Source organism: Chiloscyllium plagiosum, unplaced genomic scaffold (genome assembly GCF_037043375.1).
Source record: "Chiloscyllium plagiosum isolate Xiang-an unplaced genomic scaffold, Cpla_swu_hap1 HiC_scaffold_51, whole genome shotgun sequence".
Classification (NCBI taxonomy): domain Eukaryota; kingdom Metazoa; phylum Chordata; class Chondrichthyes; order Orectolobiformes; family Hemiscylliidae; genus Chiloscyllium; species Chiloscyllium plagiosum.
The window spans coordinates 37,973,848-37,996,894 of record NW_028270189.1 but is presented as its reverse complement, the minus strand read 5'-3'; positions in this window follow the sequence as shown (position 1 = coordinate 37,996,894).

Genomic DNA, 23,047 nt, shown 5'->3' with positions numbered 1-23,047 from the left:
AGAGACTCTATCTTTCCCTGCAGTTCTGCTTCAGAATGTTTCATCTGTTTCAGATGGGGTTATTTGCACAAGATTCCCAAAAGAAGATGGGTTCTTGTATCTCCCTTTTGTACAGCTTTCCAGAATTTGCATAACTATCACTCCCTCTGGCCGCCTCCCCGATCCCCAAACCCGTGTTTGATATGGAGCTGAAGAGCGCGATCACGTTTCTCTCCCACGACACTGATTGCCATGCCACGCCAGACGAAAAGCTGAAGACTGCGGGAAACTGCTGTGGTCAGCGCTAACAGAGCATAACCCCGAAATTAATGGATTGAAAACATCCTCTGATCGTTGACATTTCCAGGTTTCAGTGTGTGTACTGTCCCCGCCAGTGTTCCTATATAACATAGCTCCATTCTACGTCTTGCATGTTGTTTCACTTTCCGCTTCCTTTCACTCAATGTATCTGAAATGAATATTTCGTACTGATACACCCGCCAAATTTACAAAGGTGAGGAAACACACTTGTAAAGGTCTGGAAGCTCTTTTCCTGTTCTCTGTCGGTCTGCTCTGATCTGATTCGCAAAATCATTTGCCAGAGCTGGGAAGAAACTGATGAAGGTGAGGTATATCACTTGTAGAGTGCTCTATGCGCATGACGCCCTGCAGATATTCCCTATGCTGGTTCGCACAGCAATGTCTTCGCCGTGAAACGAAAAGCCGTGAGTGACAATTGGATCAACTTGTTGGAGACAGGATTATAACACTGACACAGTTCCGCATTATTATAACATACATGGTCAATTATGAATAACCAGAGAGATATACAAGCCAAAGAAAGTCGCCCAGGACTCGATGGTCTGAACAGCTTCTGTCGGCGCGTGAGTGACGCCACACGTTGATGCTGTCCCTCCTCTTGTCTCTGGGACAGAGTGGCTGATGGTGAAACAATGTCTCATTTTAACCCTCCCTTCCGCGTTAGACTGTCTGCAGCCCCGCAGCTCCGGGCCGTGGGGATGACTCTCAGTGACTGAGGGTTTCATTCGCATTCACTTCATCTGGGGCAGGTGTTAACTGCTGCCTGATTGCAGCATAGAAACTGATGTCACTGTTACAAAAGCCTTTCTGCAGGATTGCTGTGTGAAGATGGATTCTGATCAGTAAACAGCCTGCACAAAAATGCCCTCACATGAATTTACCTGATGGTAGAGAATCCGCAGTACATTCTGTCTTTCCCAACAGACAACTCTCAGATAAATGATATTTTTCAGGAAGTTCCCAAACAAACTTGCTGATTTCCAGCACTTTATGGAACTGGCTGTGCGGATCAGAGCGAGCTTGAGAGCACATCCACGCGCTTGCCTCCCCTCACACTGCCTGCCATTGGAGGGAAATAGCTGAATACTCTGCCGATGGAGTCCAAGCGGAAGGGATAAACAGAACTGCCCCGTGAACAAGGAGACGGAATGAGAAGGCAATATTCTTGAAACTCTTTGGAGCTTAGAAATCCGAGAGCAAAGTGGAATGTAGTTAGATCTGAGCGACTTTGAGCTGGTTTGGTGCTGGATACGTAAGAATGTCACTTGTCTAGGGACATGATCGTCGCTTAGTAGCTTGAGTTAATACTGGCATGTAAGAATTTCTTACTTCAGGTCGCCATCGAGCTTGGTTGTTTGATTTCACTTTGCTCAGTCGCTCTATCAACTATTTGATAAAACCAAGGTGTAAATCATGAAGTTGCACCCCTTGAAATAACGTTGAGTTCAGGGGTAATAAATGTAATTGTAGTGGGCATGGCACAGTACCACATGCGGTGAAACTGAAACAAGTGTTTCAGGATGTTCACCCACACAATCCCACTCTGAATAATTCCACCATCTGGATGTTTGCACAGTTCTGGGTTTGAACGTTTATGAAGTGGGGACGGGAAAGGATTGGAAACAGCGCTGAACAGGTTGATGGGAATGGTCTGGCATATGAGGAATGTCAACAATAAAGGTCATTTGGAAAGTTGGAACAGTTTTCCTTGGTGAGCAGAAGGCCGAAAGCTGGCCTTGTTAAACCTTTCCAAGACATGAGTGGGATAGACAGAGGAAATAAGGAAGGGAGAATGCTCCCTACGCCTGAAAGGATCGAGAACGATTCGGCAGATATTTAAAGTCATCAGTAAAAGAAGAAAAATGTGCATGAGGAGAAACGTTTTCACATAGGCAGTGCTTAGGGTCTGTAAGCCACTGCCTGACATTGACAAAGACCCAGTTTCAATCAAGTTAGTTAAAAATGTTGAAAGTAAAAATGTGGAGAATTACAGGGAGAAGGCAAGAGAATGATACCAAAAGAGAAACACATTTATCTCTGTGGAGAACCAGCACAGCTAAGGTGTTTTGTGACACATTTGTGATTCTGAGTGGAATCATAGTTAGACCAACAGAATGTAGGGAGTTAAACAACAGTGATATTGGCAAAGCCGGAACACATCTACACAACAGAATCTTAGCAGCACGTACATGTCACAGGGAGGATGGCGCTGCCTGATAATCCTACAGGGTGTCCTGCAGATCAGACACAGCACCCTTCATTACTCAGAGAAGGTCAGGGCTCTGTCGCGTGGCCAAGCAGCCTCAGCCGCAGGATTCAGGTTCCAATTTGGCAGTTGGTGGAGGTTTGAATCCCACTGCTACACTTTCCGTCGCATCCGCTGCAGCGTGTTAAAATCCCGTGGTCAAAGCACAACTGCGGGTCTGTCTTTTGGAGAGTAAACTGCAATGTGGGAGAGTTCAGATTTTCTCCAAGGGGTCAGTGTCCGTGCTATCATGACGTGTTCGCCTTCCACACGGTAAATCGCAGGCTCAAGCAGCTCTCCTGCTGCTGTTTCGTTCCAGGCAAGTTGAGTTTTCACTGGAACCGAAGAGAGACTGTTATTTTATCGCTGTAGTGAAACAAAGTTCTACGGTGACTCCACTCGCCATTATTTTCTGTTTTGGTGAATGAGAAATTAATTCCAAATGAATTTCGATGTCATATGTTCTTAAATTACTCCCATTTCCTTCATTTCTCTCCTGGAGGCGGCGGAAGGGAAATGTAATCTAATCGAGAATGTGGTTGGTGAAATTCACTTTTTATGGCCCATTCTTTTTGTGTTCTTTCTTTCTTTCTCTCTTTTCAGCACTTCCTGGGAAGTGGCGGTGCACTAAGGCTCCAGGATGCTTGCAAGAGCAGACTGGAATTCCCCTGCTGTCAGTTGTCAGATTAGTATATGGCTCACGCGCCTGGTTGTGCCAGCCAGAACCTACCCTCGCCTTTCCTGACCCTCTCTGCTCTCGATATCAACTACCCCTTCATCCTCCACCCATTCTCTGGTGGGTGCTGTTGCCAGGCCGTTTTGTCTGTCAATTTCACTGTCCATCTTCCACCCCCCCGGAAACAGCATCAACATATCCTCCACTCATGGACTCACATCTAGAGCTCAACTCCCCACTAACCATGACTGGCAGATACGTAGTCAGACCACAGGGTTTTGCAACAGACGTGCAACTCAGCGCAGAGGAGGCCGTACTGGCCTGCAAAGACCCTTTATAATTAAGAGTACGTGGCACCGCAAAGATCTCACAACCATGATAGGACGTGTCGCACAACCAACAAAACATTTCACACCCTTTGGGCAAGACACAGACCCCTTAGTAGACCTTACACTTATTGGACAGGGCGAGTTTTGTGTGCGCTATGACCCCGCATAACTACAAGCTACTTTTACAAAACAAGGCACAGACGCTGCCTCCTCCTCCGAGAGCCAACTGTTATTAGCTGATCTCCCACAACCACTGTGGGCACAGCAATAGAACCATGCAGGCCAGCTATTGCCCTCCCAAACACATACAGTTACTCTCAGACAGGGAGCAATCCTGCCATCAACACAACACCCGTATCACCCGCAGCAGTATTGGGAATCAAACCAGTTATTGAATCACCTTTTCAACAAGGAATCCTCATGCCCACAACCAGCCCATGTAACACTCCCTTCTTACCTATCCCGAAGCGTGAAAGACCATGAAAATGGCACTTCTTGCAAGATATTAGGGCTGTCAATGCCACTGTTACTCCCTGCTTGCCAGTAGTCCCGGACACAAATGCTATCCTGACCAGTATCCCCGCCTCCTCCAGTTGATATTCTTGTAATCGACCTTTGCTCAGCCTCATTCTCCATTAAGTTGCCCCTTGAAACTTTATGATTTTACATATGGCGGCTGCTAAAATACATAGACCGGTTTTCCCTAAGGGTATTCGGAGAGCCCCACAGTTTATGCTGCTGTAGTTTTCCTCACCCTGTCCACCCTTCACCTACCATGCCAAAGCACCTTCCTCCAATTTGCGGATGGCCTGCTATTGGCTTCCACCTCCGCTACTGCATGCAAGCAGTTTACTGTGGCCTTGCTCTGCGGTCTGGCACAGGATGGGCATAGGGTGTCTATCAAGAAAATGCAGTTGTGTCAGCAAAATGTCTAATATCTGGGGTGCGACCTTTCCTATGTCCTCAGAGCACTGTCCACCGAGCAATTGGCTGTCATCGCCCAGATTCTCCTAACTGTCACAAACAGGCAGCTGCAAGTGTTTCTGGGGCTGGTAAACTGCTGCAGGCCCTGGACTCCTGTCCATTGTGCTATTGATGCACCTCTGTAGGAGGCAGTTTCCCCTAAACAGCCAGCCAAAGTGAAGTGGACAACCGAAATGCAACGGGCATTCACTGAACTGAAGCAACAACTAATCTTCACTCCTGCTCTGGGAGTCCCAGATTACTCACAGCCCTTCTATCTTTATGTAACCAAGTCAGAAGGGTTCGCGTCTGGCATTTTAACACAGCTTCGTCGCCCTGTTGCGTTGTATAATGCTTAGTTACGAGAATGCCGCATGTTTGTGCACAGTGGAACCAGCCACAGTAACAGCGGATAAGGCCATCTCCATTGTGCTAGATCACCCGTATACTGTTTTGGTCCCACTGTCTCTCTCCCTGCTGCTTAATTCAGCAGCAATCCAACATTTTACTTCAACTCAGAGAACTGGTCATGAAGTTGCTTTGTGATCTAGGCATACCTTTCCCTAACTTTGAACCCCACCATTCTAATTTCGCTCACCTAACATGATTCTGCAGACAACCACAACTTCTTGGACCTGGTTCAGCATTCCTGAACCTGCCAGAAACGTTCATTTTCCTACTTCTCGGAAGCTGTCTTAACTGCTGTGTTTTTCAGCACCTTTCTCATCTTGACTCTAATCTCTAGCATCTGCAGTCCTCACTTTCGCCTGGTTCTGCAGGTGTCCTGACCAGTCTGAGAAAACCCGGACCAGATTCTTTTCACCAGTGGCTATTCCTTCCGGCCATCAGACAAATACATAACAGCAGGCCAAACCATTTGCACCCCCGTCACCACTCTCGAATCAACTGCATTACCAGATGGGATGTCCACACAGGCAGCAGAGCTCTTTGCTCTCACCAGAGCCTGCCTCCTGGCACAGGGCAGGACAGCCAATACCTACACAGACTCCAGATGTGCCTTTGGAGTCGTTTAGGACTTTGGTACAATATGGAAACAGAGGATGCTTATCAGCTTTGCAGGGAGACCACGCCAACATGCTGCACTCATTGCCAACATCCAACAAGCAGACCTGCTACCCGCCGTTATCACATTATAAAATTGGACGCCAATAACTCTGCCACCGATCCCATCAACCAAGCAAATGCCTCAGCTGATGCAGCCACCCGGGAATCTGCACTACTCCTTGCCACTTATGTCCTGCAGACCCCCATGGTGGTGAAACTTCCAGAGACCCCTGACTCTCTAGGTGCAGTCCCGGTAGTACAGCAAACCGCCACGCCAGTAGAAAGGGCCGCATGCGTCCGCATTGGTGCCGTACAATCACCGTTCTTACAGGTTCTTAACCACCCCTGCATCATTTGACTGAAAGCCCACCTGCATCTATTGGCCCTGGTGGTACACGGAATCGAACACACGGGCAAGAGGCTGTCAGCCATTCCTGGTATGCAGCGGGAGTCGTTGCAGCTGCCTAAGCTCTGCTGTCACAGTGCCACATCTGTCTACCGAAAAATGCAGGAAAGCTAATGGCCAAACGTGACAACATTCAAGTTCCTGATAGTCCATTCACCCACCTTCTAAATGACCTTGCCCACACGCATCAGAAGGAGGAATAAAAATTGACTTAGTTACTGTCGACATGTTTTCAAAATGGGTAGAGTCATTCCCCATCAAAAAAAATGACACCAGAGCAGTGATAAAGTGTATCCTGCAGGACGTTATTTCAAGAGTTTTATGTCCCAGGGCGCATAGAAAATATAGGGGATGATGCCAATTTCTCCGCGAAGCTCATTACTGCTGACTGTGACGCCCTCGGGATACCCAGGAGATAGCACATTCTGTACCACCCCCCAGTCATCAGGAATTTTGGAGTGAATGAACAGCACCCTCAAAACCACCTTCCCCCAAATCACTCGGGACACAGGACTGGCTTGGCCAGACGGCCGGCCACTGGTGTTTCACACAGTTAGTGGACAGGGAAACCGAATGACGGAAATTACACCATTTGAAGTGCTAATGGAACGACCCATGCCCACAGCCAACCGATCCCCAAAACTAGCCAATGACACAGCGCTGCTCTTAACACAGGAAATTCTCTTTGATTACCTTCAAGCCATTAGTAGAAGGATCACTTTAAAAAAAAGATTTGCTAAAACCTGCGATGTACTTGGGTACTTCTTATCTTCCTGGAAACCGAATAAAGATTCGTGCACCTTCAACCTTTCACTGTGAATCAAACCTGCACACACACAACATGGGTGCTGGGGAAAAAAAAAAGCACTACCGCAGTTAGACGATAGTGTGGGGGTACAACAAAAAAAAGCAAACAAAAAAAAAGCTGCCATGTCCACCCCACGGCAGGAACCACTTCACCCGTTTAAACTGGGCACTATGTAAGTAGACAGTCCGTGCAGAAAGATTCTCTCCCCCTGAGATGGAAAGGACCACTCTTGGTCTGTCTCACGACCACGACAGCTGTCACGCTCTCAGGGACACCAGAATGCGACCCGGTGAAAGAGTGTCCGCCTCCACAGAAGGACAACCAAGCAGAACAGGATACAGCTCCAGACACCACAGAGGGATCCAGCTGCTCGCTGCAGCCATCGGGATCATCACTTTTGGTCTGACCTGCACTTCACCGCTGATCAGTAACAGGGCACACACAGGGCACTTAATCCACCGTGAGCCGTGGGTGAGCATTTTCCTTGACATGACCCACATTTGTGCCCAAAGGTAAACCAGACAAGCTGCTGGGTCTGTGCCCGTATCCCTGAACACTCCCACAGCAGCATTCCCCAGGGACCAGTCCATTTTAACACTGCAGAGACGGCAGATTTGTGGCTGAAACTGGACAGGTCCCAGGGATCACAACGCTCAGTCTGCTAACCAGACCGGCCATTTGTGTGGCTCATAGCTCAGACTACTGGAAATCCGCAGGATACCACCTAGACAGATTCACAGGATGATTCTACGCAGCCCAGAACCTCACACACGGATACCCAACCTTGACCATCACTGACACTACCGCACGGGTGTCACGCAGAGAAACCATGTGCCTAACGAGATGCCAGCCATCCGCATGGGTGCCTGGATGGACCTGATGCACTAACTCACTGGTCTTTACCCCTGCAGCGCTCTGGTCTGGAGCAGAGTGCAGCATCCTAGATTTACTTGGCCACAACATGTCTGCCCACAATTCCATTTTCAACAATATTTGGACAGGAACGCAAACCTAAGAACATACAATGACACTTATTTTGTCTGCTGTCACAAGGCATACCCTGGCTGGCGTTGTCATGGGCTAGCACGTGGGTATGCGGTACCACTGCATTACCACTCCCAGTCGTCTCCCTTCCAGAACCTTATTCCAACAGAAAACGCACCCTCACTGCCCTAGACGAGATACCGCCCTCCCCCGTTTTTGTGTCCACTTACGGAACCCTGCGCCTCAACATAGAGGACTTCAGCTGGCCACCATGCTAGAGGAGATAACATGCTACGGCTGAAATGCTTGCCAAGCTGAACGAAGAGGCTGTCGCCATTCGTACTGTCGCCCTACAAACCAGAATGGCCCTGCAATACTAGCTGGCCACAAAAGGGGCACTTGCACCTTCATTGGCACAGACTGTTGTACCTACATCCCTGACTCCAGCGAAAATATAACCGACCTGACACACTACTTTCCACAGGCTGCTGCTGCCCCAAATGAACCGGAGACCCACTGGGACTTGTGGACCTGGGCAACCTTCTGGCTTGTCTCGCGGGGAACTCAACTGCTGGAGAAACTAATATCCGATATTGCGATTGTGGGTATCAGTATCCTGGTTATGGGTCTCTGTATGTGCTGCTGCCGGTTTTGTAAAGCGCTGTTACACCTGCCCTCCTCACAACCCAGCTTGTACAAGTTCGCTGGCGTGATATCTTCCCCCCTGACACAAACTACGCTTGGTCAGATTCAGACACTGACTACTACCTCTCTGACATCAAAACCCACCACCTGATAGCCTCTCCGGTCTGGGCTATTTTCCACTTTTTCAACATGGTCTTAACAAAAGAAGGGTAAACTTTGGGAGAAAATCTGCTACACTGCCCTCCCACAGCATAACCACATAAAAAACATAGAAGTATGTCAGCGAAACAGAGAAATCATGCGTGCCAACACACACAGAACACACCCACAATGCCTCAGTCTTGGTCGAAGAGGCGAATATAGAATCCAGACATTCTAATCTACTCCCAGACCAGATAATACATTTCTCAAACAGCCTTCACAGTAAGCTCCTAGCCTCGATAATCACTTCAGTCCGAATACCCTAAGTGCAGGCTCGTTTCCCATATAAACCGATGGCGCATAAACAAAGAGGCAGACTGAGAGACCCCGGAAGACTTTGCTCCCAGGAGGAGCACAATGGACAGAACTGAAAGCCAGGAAAAGGAACATTTACACATACTCGTGGAGACAGGAAATACTCGAGAAGACATTCTCACCTATTCCAGGAGATGGCTGGAATATCCAGTGTCAATTACAAATGAATTAGTACTGCCAGACGTTTGATTAAATTCCATTCAGTTTATTCTTGTTTTAATCGCTTTACAATTTTCACCACTGTACTGTTACTGTTTTACAATTATCACCTTTGTGTTGTACCCCTATGAAAACTGTCTGCACCCACCGCTTGTGTTAGAACATTCTGGCCATCGGTGCGGAGAATCAGTTCTGTGTCAGCCTGGTCAATTTCTTTCCCACAATGTCAATTTGTTTAATCAAACTGCTTGCCAGCGTAGTATCTGGCCTCTGATCCATTGGAATGAATTTCCCTGACACCACGTGACCGTGAATTGCTTATGTTTTTACCCTGTTGTCAGTCTCCCGTGTGGGATCTCGCTGAAACCCACATACAGTACATCATGTTCACTCCCCTCATTTAAAAATCTGATCACTTCCCCAAAACGTTTAAACAGATCTGTTAAGCATCACCTCCTCGGACGAAACCATGCTGACTCCTTCATCAAACCTTGGCTGGACAAGTCCGAATTAATTATCTCATTCTGAGGTTTCTACGAACGTTTCCCGACCACTCCTGTGATGCTCACTTGACTGTATGTTCCTGGTTTGTTTCTAACTGCCTTGTTAAAAAGTGGAACCCCATTAGTAGTCCTTCAGTCATCGACCAACTTCCCTGTGGCCAAAGAGGAATGTGAAACATTGGTCAATACTCCTAAAATTGCTCCATTGTCTCACAGAGCAACGTGAGTTATAACTTCACTCCGAGCTAGGGATTTGTCCACGTTTAAGACTCTCAAAACCTCCAGTATTGTCTCAGTCCCTCGATGAAACTGATCAAGAACCTCTCAGTGCGTCTTCCTGCATATACAGATGTCTTCCCACAACAGGACTGTTCGCCAGCTGAATGTGTAAAGTGATTCATCCAGTTATCCTATTTACAACTATACACAACTGTACTGTCACACTAGAGGGAACACATTCACGCGTTTTAACTGGAAAACGCTGTTTTCAGCCTTTGCGCCTATAAACCATTAAGCTTTGATAACCAATGGCACATTGTTGCAGTGAGAAAGCGTTTTCTATCTGAAAAAAAAACTGTCACTTGTTTACAGCTCCTGCGTGGACTCCAATCCGTTCACATCTGACACGAGGGTTGCTTTTCACTCTGCTGTTCATCACATCCAGGAGAGAACTGTAGCAGAAATGATTGCTGTCTTCATCGACCTCAGAAGTTCATGCCGATTGCTCACCTTGTATTCAGAACTACCCACAAGAGAACTTTTCAACAGGAACAGAGTTCTGTATTCTGTGCAGGGGATCATTGCACGAGCACAGTATCACTCTTCTGCCAGGCCATGCACAGTCATTCTTCCTCGAACATTAACAGTATCCGACTCTAACCAGACCAAAACCAGATGGTGCTGGAAAAACTCAGTATCTAAAAAAAGAAATCCGAGTTAACATTTCGATTCCAGTGACCATTCCTCTGAATTGACGACAGCTTGGAAAATGTTGGTCTATCTGCAGAAGATATAGTGGCGGTTGAGAGAGGGAAAGGAGTTAACGATAGGTCGGCTTAGAGTTCAAATAGAGGGAAGAACAGTTGGACATAGGAATGGATGATGATCTGGCTAGCAGGGTGAATAGCTGTTAATGGAGACTGTTTGTGGCGTATCATATGTAGAGTGTTATGGAAGGCCATGTGACAACAAGGCCTGGCATGTGGGATAGGGGGATAGGACATGGGAGAGTTGAGGCTCTAAAAAAATAAATTGATATGGGGCCTGGAAGGCTGCAGACTCCCCAAATAGAAACTGAGGTGGTGTGCTTCCAGCATGTGCCGAGGTTCGCTGTAACTCTTCTTGAAGACAGAACTTGGATGTTCTGCAGTGTGTTCACCCAGTTCAAACTTCGTTTCCCAAAATAGTGGAAACCACATTGCGAGCAGTGATTGCAGTAGAGTGGATTGCGTGAAGTGCAGTTCATGTGTTGGGCGTGTTGGGCCTTTGGAAACAGAGGGGAGAAGACGTCAATGGATAGGTGAGGAGAGACAACAAGCAAAACGAGATATTATTACAGAAATCATAAGGACAAGAAACCTAACAAAAAGCACTTCACCTGAATGCTCGTCGCATTTGTAACATGGTTGAAGAGCTAATGGCACAAATCAACACGAATGAAAATGATTTAATAGACATTAGAGAGACACGTCAAAAGGATGGCCACGACTGCGAGTTCAATATCCTGGAGTCCGAGATTACTTGGAAGGTCAGATAGCAGTGTAAAGAAGATGATGTCTCTCTGTTATTCAAGGCCGACATCAGGGCAGTGTGCAGAGACGCTATAAGTTCGATGAAGAATGAGTTTGAATTAATTTTCGTGGAAAGTAGAAATTCCCTGAAGAAAAAGTCACTGATAGGTGCAGTCTCTAGGCCAGTAAATAATAACATCACATTGGTGAAGGCAATAAACAAAGAAATCAGCAATGCCTGTAAACATGGGTCGGCTATTATCATTAGGGATTTTAGTCTACATGTAGCTTAGTCGAAGCAGCTCAGTCACAGTACCTTTGAGGAGGAGTTCGTTGAGAGTACCCGTGATAGTTTCCGTGAACAGTATGCAATGGAACCGACGAGAGATTAAGCAACCCTCGATCTGGTCCTGCGTATTGGAACAGAAATAATTAATGATCTCATAGTTAGGGATCCTCTTGGAAAGAATGATCACAGTATGGCAGAACTTGGAATTCAAATGGGGAGTGTGAAGATAAAATTTAATACCAGGGTCCTATGCATGTACAGGGGCACAACAATAGAACGAGAGAGCACCTGGCTAAAGTAGACTGGAAACAAAGGTTATATGGTGGGGCAGATATCGAGAAGTGGAGGACTTCCATCAAAGATTTTTTTGTGGAATTGTTCAGCAAAAGTATATTCCAGTGAAAAGGAAGGACTGTAAGTAAAGGGATAATCTGCCCTGTGTGTCTGAGGAAGTAAGGGAGGCTATCAAAGTGAAAGAGAAGGCATACCAAAAGGCCAAGAACAGCATGAAATTGGAAGATTGGGAAAATGTTAAAGATGAGGAAAAATAACTAGTAATGAATACAAAGACGGATAGCAAAAGTTCCTATATAAATATAAAAAGAAAAAAGAGTGGCTCAACTAAAGGTTGGTAATTTTGAGGATGAGAAGGGGCACTTAGTTATGTGATGTGATGAAATGGCCGAGGCCTTGAACAGGTATTTTGTGCCAGTCTTCACAGTGGAGGATACTAATAACATGCCAGTGACAAAGAGACAAATGTAGGTGAGGACCTGGAAACTAACGTTATTACGGAAGATGTGTGGCCGGCAAGCTAATGGAGCTGAGGATTGACAAGTCTGCTGGCCGTGAGGGAATGCATCTCAGGGTATTAAAGGAGATGGCGGAAGAAACAGCAAGTGCACTAGTGGTAATTTTCAAATTCACTAGGCTGCGTGGCAGTCCCAGCAGATTGGAAAACAGCTAGTGTGACACCACTGTTTAAAAATGGAGATGGATAAAACATTGGGAATTATTGATCAGTTAGCTTACGTTCTGCAGTGGGGAAGATGCTTGAGTGTATTATCAAGGAAGAAATAGCAGGGCATCGCGATAGAAATTGGACAGATGTAAAGTAGGTTCCTGAAGGTTCAAACAGAGATGCTATGTTGCAGCTGTACAAGGTGCTGGTGAGGCTATCCTTGGTGTACTGTGTGCACTTTTGGTCCCCTTACTTGAGAACGAACGTACTGGCACTGGTGGTGGAAGGGGTGCACAGGAGGTTCACTGGGTTGATCCGGAGTTGAGGTGGTTAGCCTATAAAGAGAGACTGCATACATTAGGAATATTTTCTTTGGAATTTAGAAAAATGAGGGGGCAATCTTACTGAAACATGAAACATTGAACAGAATAGATTACAGAGAACTATAAAGGATGCTTCCACTTCTGGGTGAAGTTCGGACAGGAAGGCATAGCCACAGGATTAGAGGGAGCAGATTTAGGACTGAGTTCAGAAGGATCTTCTTCACCCAGACGGATGTTCATATATGGAATACCTTGCCCAGCGAAGAAGTCGACGCTAGTGAAACAAATTTTTTTGAGAGCGATACTTCTTTTGAACAATAAATGAAATAAGGGATACAGTGAGAGGGCGCGTAAGCGTATTTGAGTCTTTAGAAATAACAGCAATTATGTCATTGAACGGCGGAGCAGGCTTGAAGGTCCGGACAGCCTAATCTTGCTCGGGCTTTTAGGCTCTATGCATTTATGTGTCACAAAATCAGCGATGCAGAGGGAAAACTCCATGGGGCCAGTTGGTTCAGGTGTTGGGAGTGAAGGCAGAGTGCAACAGAGTTTCCTGCAGGGAATGGTCCCTGTGGATGGTAGACAGGGACTGAAGAGGGATATATGTCTGATGATGGTATTTCTCTAGAGGTGGTCGAAATTTTAAAAAAAATCGATGATCACTTGAATCACCACTGCGAATACATTCGCCAACTTTTATAGGTCGCCATTGAGATTATTATGTCTGGAAGTATCAGTACCTGGTATGGCACCTGTACCATTCAAAATCGGAGATGTCTACAGCGAGTGGTGAACTCGGCCTGGACAATCACAAAGGCCAACCTAGTATATGTTTACATATTATTTATACATCTATGCTACTTAACACTGAGATCTGTTTGTATTGATCGCAAGATAAAGCTTTTCACTGTGCCTCACTACATGTGACAATAAATTCAATTCAATTCAATTGTGGAATGTCGACGCGATGGATTTTTGGAGCAGCTTGTGGTGGAGCCAAGCAGGGAACAGGCAATACTGGATTTAGAGATGTGCAATGAAGCAGACGTGACAAGGGAGCTGAAGATGAAGGAACCCTTAGGAAGCGGTGATGATAACATGATTGAATTTACCCTGTAATTTGAGAGGGAGAATATACAATCAGAAGTAGATTAGATTACTTACAGTATGGAAACAGGCCCTTCGGCCCAACAAGTCCACATCGACCCGCCGAAGCGCAACCCACCCAGACCCATTCCCCTACATTTATCCCTTCACCTAACACTACGGGCAACTTAACATGGCCAATTCGCCTAACCTGCACATTTTTTGGATTGTGGGAGGAAACCGGAGTACTCGGAGGAAACCCACGCAAACACGGGGAGAATGTGCAAACTCCACACAGTCAGTCGCCTGAGGCGGGAATTGAACCCGGGTCTCTGGCGCTGTGAGGCAACAGTGCTAACTGTTACCGGTGCTAAAGTTGAATAAAGGCAATTGCAGGGGCATGAGGTAGAAGATGGATGAAATTGGTGAGAAAGGACCCTAGCAAGAAAGCAGGAAAGTGGTAGTGCAATGGCAGGACTGTCTGAGCGTAATTTAGCAGACACATCAGAGACCCATCCTGTGGAAATTGAGATATGGTGCAGGGTGATTGAGGCAACCATGACTGACTCAGGAAGTCATCGATAGCATAAAAGCAAAAGAGAAAATATATAATGTGGCGAAGGGCAGTGGGTAATCAGAGCATTGGGAAGCTCACAAAGATCCACAAAGGGCAATAACAAAACAAATGAGTAGGGAAAAGATTAAATGTAAGCTAACTACTAATATAAAGGAAGACTGCAGTTGTTTCTTTATTCATATAAACGCAAAAGAGAGGTAGAAGTGGACAATAGGCCACTGGAAAATGACACTTGACAGATAGTAGTGGGGAACAAGGAAATATTTGAGGAACTGAATAATTACATTGTGCCAGTCTTCACAGTGGAAGACATGAGTTATACCCAAACATACAAGAGAATGCGGGAACAGATGTGAATATAGTGGCCATCATTGAGAAAGTGCAAGAAACACTGAATGGCCTGAAGGTGGATAAATCATCTGGATCAGATGGGGTCCCCTCCAGAGTTATAAGGTAGACAACTGAAGAAATAATAGATACGTTAGTGGAGAACTTTCAGGAATCGCTATAATCAGGAAGGGTGCTACAGGACCAAAAAATCACAAACGTGACACCCCATTTTAAAAAGAAACCACACAAAAGCTGGAGAATTACACACCAATCAGCCGAATCTTGGTTGTGGATAAGGTCCTGGAATCCATTGCGTTGAAAGAAATTTCTGAATACTTGTAAGTGTCTGTCAACATAACGCAAAGTCAGCATGGTTTCATCAAGGGGAAGACATGCTTGACAAATCTGGAAGATTTCGTCTTTGAAGAAGTAACAAGGAAGGTAGACCAAGGAGAGCCAATGGATGTTATGTGTCTGGACTTTATGAAGGCCTTTGATATTTGCCGCACAGGAGGCTACTGAATAAGATAAGGGCCCATGATGCCAGTGGCAAGGTGCGCTCACAGGACAGAATGCAGTGATTAGGAACAAAATAATCCATCTCAAGATGGCAGCTGGTGACAAGTGGCGTTCCTCAAGGCTGTGTTGGGACTACAATTTTTCATTTTCTTCATTAGCGATCTAGATAAAATACCTGAGGGCAATGTGTGTCAATTTGCAGACAATGCAAAGACAGAAGGACAGGTAGCATGAGAAGGTGGGGGTGCTGCAGAAGGATATGGACATGTAGGGCGAGTCGGAAATTACATTGCAGATGGAGCAAACTGTGGAAAAGTGTGAGGCTATGCACTTTGGCAGGAAGAATAAAGATACGATAAGTTGTCGAAATGGGGCGAAAGTTCACATGTCTGGAGTGCAAAGATACTTGAGAGTCTTAGCCCAGGATTCTCTCAAGGTGAACTTGCAGGTTGAATCTGTAGTTAGGAAGATAATTGCAATGATGACATTTATTTTTGGAATACTTGAATATAAAAGCAGTGATGCACTTCCGAGGCTTTATAAGGGTCCAGTCAGACCACATCTGGATTACTGTGCGCACGTTTGGTCCTCAAATTTCAGGAAGGATGCACTGGCCCTGGAGTGTGTTCAGAGGTGATTTACCATTATGGTCCCAGGAATGAAAAGCTTGACACATGAGGAACGTTTGACGACTCTGGGTCTATACCCACGAAGTTTAGAAGGATAAGAGGAAGTGTAATTGGTACTTACAGAATCGTTAATGTTCTGGACAGAGTGGATGCTGGGAAGGTGTTTCCATTTTTAGTAGAGACTAGAACCGAAAGGCACAGCCTTGGAGAAAAGGGAAGACATTTGAGAGCAGTAATAAGAGACACTTATTCAGGCAGGAAGTGGTGAATGTATGGAAATCATTGTCAGATAAGGCCGTGGAAGCCAAGTCTTTGATTATATGTAAGACTGAGGTATGTAGCAACGTGGTTTTCAAGGAGATCAAGGTTTATGGGGCGAAAGCAGGAGAATTGGGTTTAGAAAGATATCTGCCATGATTTAATGGCAGAGCAGATACACTGCGCTGATTGGTTTATTTCCTGCTCTATTGTCTAATGGACTTATGCATCGAATGACCTCCATCTGCCAGTTCTCCTCCAACGAACGTGCCAGCCTGACTGGGAGCATTGTCAGCGAAGATCTGATTGAGTTCTGATCCAGACTTGATCGGTCACATGGTCTATTTCAGCCCTCCATCCTTTTTTTATCATTCCTCCGAAAAAAAAGATTAATGCAATGTCCAGACTTGTGGCCGGTCCTCTGACTCTTCTCTGAACAGGCAGTTGCTAAAGTTCCAGAATCACTTCCCTGCTCTTATATTCCCACCTACGGTCAAGAACAGAATGTATCTCTAAGCCCTCGAGACCACTTGATTCCTTGTGCAATCACCTTCAAAAATTCGTGAAAGCCTACTCCAATTTCACTTTTTGTGATAGGGCGTTGCATCGTGTTGTGAAACACGGTGGCCGGGAATTCTTTTTCGTTTGTTTCACATATAGACAGAATGGTTAAAAAATGTCATCTTGCCTTCGTTGCTCAGTCCTTTGAGCGTAGGAGTTAGTACATTATGTTGAAGTTGAATAGGACTTTGGGTGAGGCGTCTTCTGGAATACTGCGTCCAATTCTTGTCGCCCAGTAATCGCAAAGAAATTGTTCAACTGGAGTAGGTTTTGAAGAGGTATACCAGCATATTGCTAGTGGGGAAGGTTTGAGTTATAATGAAAGGCGAGATAGGCTGAGAATATTTTCTCTCGAACACGGGAGCTTGAATGGTGACCTGATAGAAAGTTATAGACTATTAAAAGTTCGGATAGAGTTAACTGTAACTGTCTTTTCTCCAAGGAGGTGGACTTTTAGATGAGAGGGCAAATGTTGAAGGTGAAAAGAGAGAGATTTAAAATAAGGCATGAGAGGCTTTTTTAACAGAGGATGGTTCATGTGTGCAATTCACTTCCTGAGGCAGTAATGAATGAAAGGAAATTTACAACATTTACAGAATATTTAGATCGATAAATGAATTGGAAAGTTTCAGTGGGATTAAAAAAGCCATTCATTCATGCCCAGTCCATTATTTATTGCCCATAGAGGAGTTCAGAATCAACCACGATTTTTGGATCTGGAATCGCATCCCAGCCAGACTGGACAATTATGGCAGTTTTCTTCGCTGACAGGCATTAGTGAATCAGATCTACAACAGCTGATTCAACATCATCATTATACTCTTCAGCTCTAGGTATTTATTGAAATAAAATTCCAGCATCTGCCATGCCAGGATTTGAACCCGTGTCCACAGAATTATATCTGGACATTCGTATTAACAATGTAGTAATAATATCACGAGGGCATTATTAAGCCTCAGCAGTTACAGGAGCCGTCAGATGCGACTGTTTTATTTTGGCATGATATTCAGTACGAGCTGGTGAAATGCCCGTTTCCATGCTGTGTGAGTCTATGACTATGAGTCTATGGAAATGGCAGCTGGTTGTGATAAACAGGAGCATTGACAGTTTAGTTCATCTCCTTCTCGGATATGTAATCTTGCTAGTTACTCCGGAGGTTCGTTTGCACACTGAGCCCTTTCCACACACGGGACTGTTGAACAGTCTGTCCCCAGTTTGACTGAATAAATGAGTTTCCACTTCAGCAGTCAATTGAATCTCGCATTTCCCTGGTTTCTCTGTGATATCTACCCAAGGGGGAACGATTGGTTCAAATCATGTCCATGCAGACGCAAGTCCCGTTGTCCATGTTGTGAATGTGTTTTTATTCTTCCTGATATACCCACAGGGTGTGGTTGTCACTGATGAGGACAGCATTTGTTGTTCTTCCTGATTCGCTGCTGTCTTGCTGCATGAGAGACATGGATTTTATCCCAATCTCGTGTGACTGTGTGCAAATTCTCTCTTTGCTTGGGTGAGATTCCTCCCATAGTCTGAAGGTGTGCAGGTTACTGGGATCAGCCATGAGAAATGAAGGGGAAAAGGAATAGGTATACAGTGTGGGTCTGATAGGATGTGCTTCGGAGGGATGGTGTCGACTGGAAGGGCCAAATGGCCTGCTTCGCCACACGATCAGAATTCTCGGATTAAGGGTCAGCTATGTTGTTCAGGTCCTGGAGTCACAAGTAGCCAGGATTGGGTAAAGATGGTAGCATCCCCTGCAAAAGAAACATGCATGAATGGGATTGCAGGAAATTAAAGTCATGTTCTCTGTTCCTGAGGTCAGCCTTTAATTCCAGGTTTTATTCGTCGAACTTTAGCATTACCAGTTTCGTGTCTGAGTCCCCAAGGATGACTAATTTATTATATAACCACAACACTACCTTCTCCAGGTTGCAGCATTTACTGGGAACAAGAAGCTGATTCTGAGCTGATGCGAGCAAAAGCAGCTGCTACTGCCAATGTCAAAAACACTGATCAAAATAGGAAAATGAATTTTCGATACTTGCCACCTCAAAGCTAAAGGCTCAACACGTTTTAGATGCGCCAATCGGCTGTCTCAGCAACATGTACTACTTATGGCTATAATACTATAAATGTTGGCTAGTATTCCGTTCCGTCCCGCTTTTGACCAGGAGAAATCCCACCCTCGGAAATACACGCACCTCTCTCCTGTCATTCCATCCCAATTTCCCATTGGATCTTCGTGGCTGCTTCACACCGTTTCTACGATTCCGGGTCTGGAACTGGGATTATGTGTGATTGCCTGCAGCAGTTGGTAGTGCCTTGTGTGGGCAAAGTGATGGAGTAGCCGATGTTAAACTATAATGCTTCTGAAACATACGTTTCAATAATATCCTGTGCTGTCCCAGGACTTTGGAAAATGTCATTAATCCCATTCTCCAATACTCTCATTCATGGAATCTTCATAGTCTCTGAGGACGTTAAAGTTAAAGATTCAGCCCATTCTGAGTTCCCACACGCCTGTCGCTAAGGCCTGATATTGTACGTTCTCCCTGTGTGGAGTTTTCATGTTCTCCCCGTGTCTGCGTGGGTTTCCTCCGGGTGCTCCAGTTTCCTCCCACAATCCAAAAGATGTGCAGGTCAGGTGAATTGGCCATGCTAAAATTGCCCGTAGTGTTAGGTAAGGGGTAAATGTAGGGGTATGGGTGGGTTGCGCTTCGGCGGGGCGGTGTGGACTTATTGGGCCGAAGGGCCTGTTTCCACATTGTAATTAATCTAATCTAAGTAATCCCTGACATTTCCTCTGCTACAAACTGGTGGCAGTTTGCAAAAGTGCTCTGTTGGAGTGCTGTAACTATTTAGTAATTCGTGTTCTGCGTTGTGATTGCAGCGTCCTCGGCTCTAATCCACGACATGGCTGTTAGTTCTCTCAAAGTTTTACTTTTGGTGAAACACGGTAAGAAATTAATAGTTTTTACATGATAATATTCTCCGAGGTGTTTTCCATCGAATCACCTTCTCCGATGTTTCTGCGTTTCATGTATCAGGATTTAAACCCAAAAGTGCTGGAAGATGTCTCTCCCTCCAACTCTCCCTAACTCTCTTTTCCGTCCCACATCCCATTTTACTGAGGCATTGCACAATCTAACATATACTTTCACGTTGATACCGTCAAGTCTGTGCCGTTGCCCTCACTGTTACTGGTTGCAACAATTAAGAATATGCTAAATGCGTTGTCTGAAAAACCCAACTGTTTCACTAAGTCCTTAACTGGTCTGACTCCAGACCGCAATGCAATAAATGCTGCAGAGCCACCCCGCATGCTGTTACAGATAAGAAAAAAGGTTCATTCGGTCGACCTAGACTATTGTCTGCAATTCACGTGAGTCCAGGAATGTGATCGCAGTGGGAAAGGTGGAGGAGAGATTCACTCGGATAGCGTCTGGAGAGTTTCAGTCATGAAGAGAGACAGGACAGGCTGGGATTGTTTGTCACCGTGCAGGGGAGTTTTTGAGAAGGCATTGTACAGATGTACAAAATAATGAGGGGTATGGATAAAGTAGACTGAAAGAAGCGTTTCCCATCGACGGAGAGATCGATCACAGGGGGCCAGAAATTTAATGTGAAAGACAGAAAGGTTTAAGTAGATGCATGGAAAAGCGGGATAGGCTGGCGGGTGTTGGAATTTGGAACACACTGTCTGTAAGTGTCAGAGAGGCAGAAATATTCAGATGTGAATATGTTCTGCCAATACTTACAAGTCTGTGGGTTAAACGATTCGGGTCGTAAAGCAGATGTTTTTGACAAATGGAGCCACAACGGGCTGAGGAGTCTCCTTTGCAACTGTTGTCCTCGGTAGTACAGTGGTTAGTGTCGAAACATGTTATGCGGGAGATAGAAGCTCAATTCCTCGCTGGGGCAGTGTAAATGTTTTAAAACTATCGCTCCGTTCCCAAGTGAAGCATATTAATGCCTGTCCTTCCATTCTCCATGGGACATTTCACGGGAAGGACAGTGCTATCTGAATCAGCGTGGGGAAGGACTGCAGTTCCCGCTGAGACAGAGTGTCAGTGAAAGTACAAACACATGACTTCTGCAACATGCATCATGTGTCTGTACTGGAATTTAAACCATTTAATAGAAAGAAGAAGGAACTTGAAGAAGAAACAGGGTAAAGTAATTCCGATGCGAGTACAGAAACATTTTCCGCAGCATTTTGAGGAAAACTGACAAACGGCTCTGAGAAAAGGTTTGTCTTTCAGAACTGTTAGTGCTCAGAGATGTTTTGTTCCACTTAAGCACTTAAGAAATTGAATAACAATTTAACTGAAGTCTTGGAATGTTAGAACACACCAGGCGATGAGTCACGTACTGGAACCTGTGTTTATAAATTAGATGTTTGATGACTGATACTGATGCAATTGGCTGAAGGGCCACTCGCCACGCTTTTAAAAATTCAATGACTGTCATTTTTCAACTGAACCAAAAAGGCAAAAACAAAGTCACCAAGAAAAGTTGTAAGCATTGCATATGTCTTCCATGGTGCACAAGTGCTGAAATTCAGCTCTCTCACTGCTATTTCCCAATGTTGATTTCCAGTCAGGGAAACAAGATTTGTTGCTCCTTATGAAAATCTTAAATTGAACATGAATTCCTGACATTACAAAACAGCAAAGATAGCAGTTCTGTCAGAGTCAGTGAGAATTTCATATCGGAGATGAAATCAAATGGGAAGAAACGCTGAAATCAGTTGCTTTTGCCTGCTCAGACTCAGTACTACAAAAAATGATCCTTATTGAATCATACAGTTTTTTTCAAGGATTTAAAAAGTTGGATGCAGAAAGTTTGGTTCTGTAACCAGAGCGCCTCGTATCGAATGACTTGGAGAGACCGGTTTTGGACTGGGGTGAGCAAATTTGTAAATCACACAACACCAGATTACAGTCCAACAGGTTTAATTGGATGTACGAGCTTTCCGACTGGTGCTCATTCGTCAGGTGGTTGAGGAGTACACTGTTATAAAGCACAGAATTTATAGCACAAATTTGCAGTGTGATGTAACTGAAATTATACATTGAAAATTACCATGATAGTTTGCTAAGTCTCCCTTCTGTTAGAATAACCATGTTAGCTTCACTTCACTTCTTTCATTTGTAAAGCGCAAAGCTTTTTATTTTAAAGTTACATTCTCAGGTTAACTTGAACAATTGGTGTCAGCCCCCCGTGTGCTGCTGTCTTTTCCATAAGGTTTAGACTGATTCTAATTTTAATAAATGAGTTAACAGAGGCTGACATGGATTCATGTAGTTTTTGAGCAAAGTACAATGTAACTGTGCAAGTACAAATTCACCCCACAAACGTATGTATGCGTGTGTGTGTGTGTATGTGTGTGTGTGTGTGTGTGTGTGTAGGAGGGTCTCTGTGTGTAGATAGTGCAATGGGATCACCAGTACTGTGACATGAATCCAAGGTCCCGGTTGAGGTCATCCTCATGGGTACCGAACTTAGCTATCAGCTTCTGCTCGGGCACTTATAGATGCTGCCTGCTCCGAATTCCGCCTTGGTGGATTGTCACCCCAAAGGCCGAGGTGAAATGTCCTGGACCATTGATGTGCTCTCCAACCGGGAAGGCGCACACCTGTCTGTTGATAGATGTGTAGTGCCCATTCATCCGTTGCTGTAGCCTCTGCTCGGTTTCACCAATGTACCATGCCTCAAAGCATCCTTGCCTGCAGCATTTTTTTAGATTAGCGTCAGTCTAAACATTATGGCACGGACACAGCACACAGGAACTAACAACGTCAATATATTATCTGGACTGACACTAATTGTTAAAGTTTACCTAAGAATGTAACTACTAAAATAAAGTTTTGTGAATCACATAACAAAGAAGTGAACCTAACATAGTCATCTTAACAGATGGCAGACTTAACAAATAATCAAGGTGTTTTTCAATATATAATTTCAGTTACATCGCACTGTAAGCTTTTGCTATAAATTCTGTTTCTTACAACTGTGAACTCCACAACCACCTGATGAAGGAGCAGCTCTCCAAAAGCTAATGCTTCCAATTAAACCTGTTGGACTATGACCTGGTGTTGTGTGATATTTAACTTCGTATTATAATGCGGATCTCACAATTAAAACAGAGATGAGGAAGCATTTATTCTCTCAGACAGTTC